The sequence below is a fragment of the Dasypus novemcinctus genome, chromosome 27 (genome assembly GCF_030445035.2).
Source record: "Dasypus novemcinctus isolate mDasNov1 chromosome 27, mDasNov1.1.hap2, whole genome shotgun sequence".
Classification (NCBI taxonomy): Eukaryota; Metazoa; Chordata; class Mammalia; order Cingulata; family Dasypodidae; genus Dasypus; species Dasypus novemcinctus.
Window position 1 is genome coordinate 18,143,050 of NC_080699.1, and position 9,230 is coordinate 18,152,279.

At 38.0% G+C, this 9,230-nt stretch overlaps 1 pseudogene; it reads right to left on the reverse strand.

Moving 5' to 3' along the window:
• Positions 1 to 863: 863 nt before the first annotated feature.
• Positions 864 to 3,741, reverse strand: LOC101426446 (COMM domain-containing protein 2 pseudogene; annotated as a pseudogene).
• Between the last annotated feature and the right edge of the window lie 5,489 nt (positions 3,742 to 9,230).

Here is a 9,230-nt window from a genome sequence, read left to right on the forward strand (position 1 = left end):
GCCATTCTCCATTACGTGTACCAATCTCCATTCAAAAATTTCTCATTTCTTAATTTTGGCCAAAATGTAGCTGCTCCAGAAGTAGATCTGATTATAATCATGATAGTCTTTTTTTTTTTTTTTTTTTTAATGAAATATCATCAGTTGGATATTATCTTAGAATAATGACTGTATGGTAATATCTGAGGACTTGGGTATCAGCTGAGGAAGTAAAAAAGTGTGGGGGCATTCATAAATATCAAAAGAAACATTTGTGACCTATTCCATATTCAATTTTCAGTTGCTCTAGGCCCAGTGGTATGCTGGATCTGGCTTTTAAAGGATGGCTGATTCTGTGAATCTCTTCCCAACTCCACATTCAGCGACACATCATTGGCTTGAAATCAGGAATGGTGGGAGAACTGACACCATGAATACCAGGAAACACTTACCCCCACCCCACCCAGCAAAGAGCCAGCCGGTTTATCGGCATACTGCTGTAGGAGAATGTATCTCAGGGAGCAATCTGATTAACTTTAAACAAGAAGCTTTTTTAAAAAAATTGTATCACCTTTTTACTGAGGTGTTTACTCAGAAGCAAGCTATATTAGCATATAGCCTCCATGTTGGCCAGCCAGTAAATGACTGAGGGCAATTCTATTACATAGGAGTGACAGATCTGTGCTCATCTTTGTGAGAAGTTTAAACTGTTTCTTTGCTGTTTGGCCAAAGGTCAAGCCTGGTAATAGACAAATTGCAGATCATACAGCTTAGTCTTGGAACTCCTAATCAGGATGGAAATCCTCATAACTGGTGAAATTCAGGATTTTGGACTCTTTCTGAGAAGTTATGTTGGGCTGTAGTAAAATATGAGTAATAAGGATTTTATTTTATTATTTTAGTATCACATTTATGAATTTCATTTTCAAATTTTGGTCAATAAGAAGGAGGAAAATAATTTTTAAAAAAGTTAAACAGTCAAAAGAAGTACCCAAAACAGGATAGTCATTTATATAAACAGAAGATATGAACAATATAGATTCATTTCCAGTTGATGCAATCCTATTTACACATTTAAAATACAAAATACATCTTAATTTGTCAAGGAGATGACCACATTCAGTATCAGGAAAGGAACTTAACCTTCTGATCACGACCACAGTATCTTGGCATAGAAAACAAAATTTCATCTGACTGAATGTATTTATCACCATCAATTAAAAAAAAATTCTGAAAAGTAACTGCTGCATATCATCAGTTCACAAATGATTCAAGGAATTAAAGCCTTAAAATGGGTACTACTTGATGATGCAAACGAATCTCCTACAGCGGTTTGTTTTCATCTCCAATGCTTGTTCCAGTTGCTGAACCAAATGGAGCAGGGTAGCAGGGTCCGTCTGCAGAACTTTGGTGCTGCGATCTCCATTCTGATTAAGGCATGGTTTTATAGTTACTCCTGGTCTTACTTGTTGTCTGAGCCTTCTGCTTGCGAGCTTACGTCTAGTCTTCATTCAAGGCTGTGGTCATTGGGAAGGTCTGGCGCTAAGGCACTCGGAATAGTTTGGATGTCCTTTCTGTTGCCCAGATGAAGTTGAAGCAACAATCTGTTCAATTCTTCAGAGACTCCTAGAACAAAGAGTCATGAGCTATGAGCTGTCAATGAGCATGTGTGTTAATCCTTCCACACCGTGTTGGACGGTGTCACCACTCACCTTGCATTTTCCAGCGGTGCCTTCATGGGTCTTGGGGTTTGAGCCTCATCTCAGGAACTCCACCGCAATCCACCCAAATTCAGCGACCACCACCCTGTCTACTCGTGGCAGGAGGGTGAGGGGCTCCTTCTCTTCTCCCCACAGGCCGAGCAGCATCTTTGCTAGGCAGCTGATTGCACTCCAGGAAATTGTTTTAAATACTTGAGAAGGATGACAATGTCCAAAACAAATTTGGGCACATTTAAAATAAATAATAAAATGAGAATCCATTTGATTTTACAGGAAAAATAATAAGAGGAACAAAAGTACTGTTTTTGGTAACCAGTAAGTATTATTAATTACTCTGAATTTAGTTGATCTGACTGAGGAGGATACAAACTCTGGATAGTGTTAAATAAATCATATGTTGGTTTCAGTATAACTTTAAGAATAAATAATTGAACCATAGCTTGTATCTTTAGACCCATGTTTCTTCTATTCTTGATGTTCTCTATGTACCTTTGAGGTTCTGGCTCAGTAACAGCTACTAATCACTGGGAACCTAGAGTCCAGTTCATGCATTTAGATGTGTCCAGATTGATAATATTCCGTAGAGTTCTGGGACTGGGTGATAAATCCAACGTTTGGGAAAGTTGGCAGTAGTGGCAATTGTTTGAAGAAGATGAATTAGGGAGTGTAAAGGCTTTATAGGAAATAAATCAGTCAAGAAGAGGGTAAGAGGAATTAAGTCACTTTTAACAGTTTAATAACCTGAACTATCACAAAATATAAGCAGTAAAAGAAGAAGGAGACAATAAGATGTAAGACCAGATAAAAGTCAGTTGATCTGATCATAGATCAGAAGTTCTTCGGAGAAAGTGGTCTACGTCTGATGTCCTTTTCTTGATCCATAGAACCTTGGGAGGCAGATGTCTACTGCTGAAAGTTGTCTGTATAGCATCCTAAGCACCATTCCACTTCACTGGAGAGCATGTATCCATGGCCAATGGCTCTGGATGGAGCTTAAGAACCATATTAAAAGTTAAAAGTACCTGAAATGGTCATTTCCAGTGTGGTTCTAAGACTGACTTGTATTGCTGTCTCCAAAACTAGGCTCCTAGTTTATCTCGGTGGTGGTGGTGGTGGGGCTTGGTATATCTGAAAATATCCCTTTGAGAATTACAGTTTGTATGTAATGCATAAGACTGTATGTAATGCAAAAAACTGAGATTTGGTTTTGAAAAAAATATAAAATTGCAGTTTACCAAGGGTAGAATCTGTTAGTCTCATGGAGTCTGGCTATAACAGTTTCACATGAGAATTTAAAAATACAGATTGCAAAAATAAAATATAAATATAAATTGCAATATCCTTCGGCCTAGGCATAAAACTTAGAACCAAGGAGACGCTTAGTCTAACTGGAAAATTTATAAACTACTATTAAAAAGTACTTGAGTTATGATTTGGATAAATGAATTAAATCCATTTGTAAATGTTCATATGGTCCTTGATATGGGGATTTCTTCATATTTTTCCCTAGATTATAATAATTAAAATGAGTATGATTTTTTCACCTATTGAGCCAGTTAGGTAACTTTTTTTTTTTTTTTTTACTTTTTGCATCATATTGTATGTCTGGAGGTAGTTTGGGAGATACTAAGCACTAGGAAACAATCTTGACAAAACCAACATCTTTCCCTTTTATCCACCCCATACCTCCAATGAGGGCAGAGCGTTGTATTTTAATTAGTACTTCTTATTCAGAAATCAGATCGAACAACTGTTTTTATGATGCAATGCTGCTAAAGCCACTAAGGTCTCCATGTATAGTAGCAAATCAAGAATTTCCTTTAGCTTTAAAAGTATTAACTTTAGTATGGGCTTTAATCATAACTGAAATTTTCTTTGGGTGTTGCATTATGTCCTATAAGACATTAATTTCTTTTTCAGTTTTTGATTGAGGTGTCTGGGAAAGTTAGGAAAGCCCTTTGCTTGTGTAATATGCTGAATTCACACGCCATCCTGAATGCCCATCCTCAGAAGATATAGATGTTAATTCACTCTTAATCCTTTAGCAAGATGGTATGTTCTTAATAGGGTTATCAATTCAGCTATCAGTATTATTTACTGATTACAAAATATTCCAAAATAGAATATTTCAAACTTAGAGCACATTTAGCACAAAGTATACCTTGATAATTGTAAAGTTATGAGTCAACAAATGATATATCAGGTTGTACAGAACATTATTCAAATCGGGGCTGGGTATGCTTAGAGTTTTAAACATCTGTTGGCCAATAGTGAGGTTTACCTTTATCAGAAAGAGGAGATAGGACAGCTAAATTTAGATTGGAGCAATACTTCATAGTTATAAAGTTATAGTTTTATATAGTTATAATGGAAGCAATTTTGTGACATTATAGAAGGTAATGAATAAGCTTATATGAGTGACTAATTTTGAGTAAGCATCACTAAAACATAAACTTGTGTGTCAGGTAAAAACAATGAGAAGGGTTTAGTATAGTTAGGAATGCCTAAAGTTGGAGGTTATTGTAAGAAAGGTTAGTATTTAAGAAAGAAAAGGTCTGTTGAAAGTTTTTAAGAAAGAAAGGCCAGAATCCCAAGGGAAGAACTCTCGGCCACTTGTTAGGTCTACTCATCCAGTGTCTTAGCTAATCAAAATAGGAAAAATATCAAAAGTGTCCAGCTATTTTTAATATCTCCCATAAGGTGAAAAAATAAAACATTATGGCCATCTGAGAAGGCTTTTTTTTTTTTTTTTAAGATTTATTTATTTATTTCTCCCTCCCCCTTACTGTTTTTGCACTCACTGTCTGCTTTCTATGTCCACTCACTGTGTATTCTTCTGTGTCTGCTTTTCCTCTCTAGGCAGTCCTGGGAACCGATTCTGGGACCTTCTGGAGTGGGAAAGAGGTGCTCAATCTCTTGGTCCACCTCAGCTCCCTGGACTGCTGCATCTCCTACTGTCTCTTCTCTGTCTCTTTTTGCTTTGTTATCTTGCTGCGCCAGCTCTCCACGTGGGCCAGCACTCCTGCGTGGGCCAGCACTCCACTTGGACCAGCTCTCCACGTAGACCAGCACTCCGTGTGGGCCAGCTCTTCATGCCGGCTGGCTCAACACCCAGGCCAGCTTGTCTTTACCAGGAGACTCAGGAATCGAACCCTGGACCTCCCATATGGCAGACTGGAGCCCAATCGCTTGAGCCACATCTTCTTCCTGTCTGAGAAATCTTTAGATGTAAAAGGCCTCTTAACCATTTTATTATACTGAATAATAATAATAGTAAAGAATAAATTCTGAATAAAGTCATTACTATTTGTCTTGAATTTAGAAATCATAAAAAAGTCAGAAAAATTGGTTATTAAATAATACTACAGCTATAAAAATGTGCCTTCATCAATCGTAACAAACGTATCACACCAGCGCCAGGTGTTAGTAAAAGGGTGGTGTGTGGGAATCTTGTATTTTATGCATGATTGCTTTGTAAACCCACAACTTCTCTGAAAAAGGAAAAACAGATGAGGTCGTACTGGAGTAGGGTGAGCCCTAAATCCAGTATAACTGTCCTCGTTAAGAAGGGGAGAGGAGACAGACAGACACCAGGGAAAAGGCCACGTGAAGCCAGAGGAGGCAGAGGGGACTGATGAAGCCTACAAACCGAGGAGCACCCAGGCGCCAGGCGCTGGAGAGGCTGGGAGGGACTCTTCCCCTAGAGCCTTCAGAGGGAGTGTGGTCCTGTCGATGCTGGATTTCAGACTTCTAGATTCTAGACCTGTGAGAATCCGTCTCTGTTATTTTAAGGCAAAAAAACACAAAACAAATACAGGCATATGTCACCCATACCCAAATGCAATACACACAACAGACAACTTTCTCAGAAGTGGGGAACTTTTGCTAAGAAAGAGTCCAGAGTATAATAAAGGCACAAAACGGGTATTTAAAGATCAATCTTATTCTGTACTACCAATTTTCTGTTTGAGATACTTCTTTGTCCACAAATCTTGATATACTTTCATATGTAAATAGTTATTTTTTATTATTAAAATATTTATTTTTGCTAAACTGTTCTTATTTTATTTTTATTCATTTTTTGACATTTTAAAATCTTTTTTTAAAAGATACATAGCTCACACAAAATAAGTGGTTGTTTTTAATACTAATACTCAAATAGATGATAAATCTAAAGCGTTTGCTTTTAGTTTTAAAATGTAATTAACCTGGAGCGTGGATGTGGCTCAAGTAGGTGACCCCCCGTCTCCCACGTGGGAGGTCTCAGATTTGGTTCTAAAGAAGATAAACATACAACAAGCAGACAACCAGCAGACATTGAGCAAAAACAAGCATACAATGAGCAGAAACAGGGAGCAGACAACAAGAAAACAACAACAACAAGCAGACAATGAGCAAAAACAAATGAGTAGGGAGCAGATGTGGCTCAAGCAGTTGAGTAACTGCCTTCCACATGGGCATGGGAGGTGCCAGATTTGATTCCTGGTGCCTCCTAAAAAGAAAAATGAAATAAAACAGAGGGAAAACAAGCAGACAACAAGCAAAAAATCCCCAAACAACAAGCAGACAACGAGCACAAGCAACAAGCAAAAACAACGAACAAATAGACAAGGGAGCTCCCTCAGGGGGGAATAATTTTTTTTAAAGTTTAAGAAAACTGCATAAAAAAATGTGATTAACTTTATTAGCACATTAGATGAATACATATATCTCATTGCATTTTCTACCGTAATTTAAATGTGAAAATCCCCTTGGTAAATAGAAAACACATGTCAGTTTTCCAAATATGTATTTGTGTTTTGCAACTATGATATCTAGTATTAGCTACAGCTTTAACCACAGCTGTGCATGTCTGCTCCTTCACAGACAGAATGAAAACCAGAAGGCAGCTGAGCAAGAATGGACACACAAAGGGCCTTAACAAGCACTAACTCATTCTAGGGCAGAGGAACATTCTTTTAAATGGGTTAATTAATGGTTGATCCATAATGTATAAAAGAAAGAGTTAAAGATATATTAAAACCATGCATAGCGACCAATGTTTTATATTCTCTAGCTTAGGAGTTGTCCAGGTGCCCAAGGATTATTTATTAATTAGCATCATCTTTAATGATCTCAGGTTTTATTGTTAACTAAGGATATTGGAGTTACAGTTTAAGTTGACAAATCATCACCTATATAATTTAATTTAGTTGAAACGCACTTTAATCATTTTGTTTTCAAACCTTTAGTAGAAGTAATGTTAGCTTATCTGACCAGTAAATTCATAGAGGAAACTTAAGAAGTTCAAGTTAATTTGGTTTTCACTGAGAAATTAACCCAGGTTTTACATAAATGGGAATATTATTGTAATATAATTTTTTTTACATTACGACAAAGTCAGGGAGAAGGCATATAACTTTTTAAGCCAAAATTATTAATCTATGTTTTGTCCTAGTCATTAAAAAAAAAAAAGATTATTTATTTATTTCTCTCCCCTCCCCCCCGCCCCAGTTGTCTGTTCTCTGTGTCCATTTGCTGTGTCTTCTTTGTCCGCTTCTGTTGTTGTCAGCGGCACAGGAATCTGTGTTTCTTTTTGTTGCATCATCTTGTTGTGTCAGCTCTCCGTGTGGGCGGCGCCATTCCTGGGCAGGCTGCACTTTCTTTCGCGCTGGGCGGCTCTCTTTACGGGGTGCACTCCTTGCACGTGGGGCTCCCCTACGCGGGGTACACACCTGCATGGCACAGTACTCCTTGCGCGCATCAGCACTGCGCATGGGCCAGCTCCACACGGGTCAAGGAGGTCCGGGGTTTGAATTGCGGACCTCCCATGTGGTAGACGGACCCCCCAACCACTGGGCCAAGGCCGCTTCCCTGTCCTAGTCATTTTGATTAGGATTATCTAAATTTTCCTGATACAAGTATGTAGCACAAGTTTAAACTCTTCAAATTGTTTAAAGATACTGACATGTTCTTTTTCTTAATAATTTGAATTCCTTTACATTTTAATAACCTCGTAACCAAGGCTATTACTTTAACTCATAGCTAAAGTTTTTTCCCTCTGGTTTACATCTTTAGCAAAAAAAAAAAAAAATTTTTTATTACACCAATGGCTTGAAAATTTTTATTTTCCCTCAGCAAATATTAGAAATAGAAAAAAGAATTCTGCAAAATTTTACAAATAAACTTTCCAATTTCTGCTAACAAATTATCATCCAATGGCTGAGCAATTATAATGCTATGAACATTCACCAAATGAATGTGCTGAAATAGAAAACCGGCAAAGAGACAGATGTTACTTATATCAGCGTTATTACAACGTATTTCCTTAAAAATTCCATTGGGAATTTTATCACTTCAAAAGATGCACAGGGGAGCAGATGTAGCTCAAGTGGCTGAGCACCTGCTTCCCATGTACCCTCCTGGGTTCAATGCCCAGTCCCGATACCTCAAATTTGAAAAAAAAAAAAAAGAAAGAAAAAAATACAGCATTTCCATTGTATTTGCAAACTTAAACTTATACATCTTTTAAAATCTTGAAAACTGTTAAGCAATCTAAAAAGCACTTAAAGTTGATAAGTCTACATAACAGCGTACGATCACTCCAGTATAAATTTTACTTTAGGAGAAGGTGGCTGTAAACACTCCATACTATACAGCCTTCTCAACTGTCACTCAACTGCAGTTGTGCTATACTATAATTAGGACAAGTGGCAGAGATCCAGGGAGTGGCAGAAAGAAGATCTGTTTTCAAGCATTGCACAAGATCACTAGGTTCAGATTAGCTCCCTTAGTCCACCGAGCCAATCAAGGCAAAGTTTCACTTGCTATTAACAGCTTGAATCCAGGGGCACTAGATTTAGAAACAGGCAAGACAAAAGAGAAAATAAGGCTGTCATCTTTTCTAAAAAAAATTTTCCCTTTAATACCTGGCATATTTAAATCATAGAATAATTTCTTCTAGAAATCCTTAAAATTTAATTATTTTAAGTTTATATAAATGTTTATTATTCTCTAAAGCCAATCAGAGCAGGAGCTCTGTTAAATTTTACTTATAATCTAATTTATTCCTTCCAGAATTAGACAACATATACTCATCTTTCTCAGAAATTATTGCATGGTCCCAAGACAGGAAATGTCAGACTTTCAGGCAGGATAGAAACAAATTGTGTCAAAGTAGCAGGCTAGGTAGAAGTAGAATCACTGATGTACATTAGGAATGCTGGGAAGCGATGTGACTGGAGTGACAGAGCTTCCGCCTACCATATGGGAGGAACTGGGTTGGATCCCTGGGGCCTCCTGGTGAAAGAAGAAGAAGAGAAAGTGTGCCTGCGTGGTAAGCCAGTGCCCGCATGGCGAGCTGAGTGCCCACGTGGCAAGAGTGCCTGCGTGGTGAGCCAGTGCCCGTGCAAGTGAGTCACGCAGCAAGATGATGACACAACAGAGAGACGAAGGGGAGAGTCAAGGTGAAGCACAGCAGAAACCAGAAACTGAGGTGGTGCAGCTAACAGGGAAGCTCTCTCCACGTCAGAGGTCCCCAGGATTGAATCC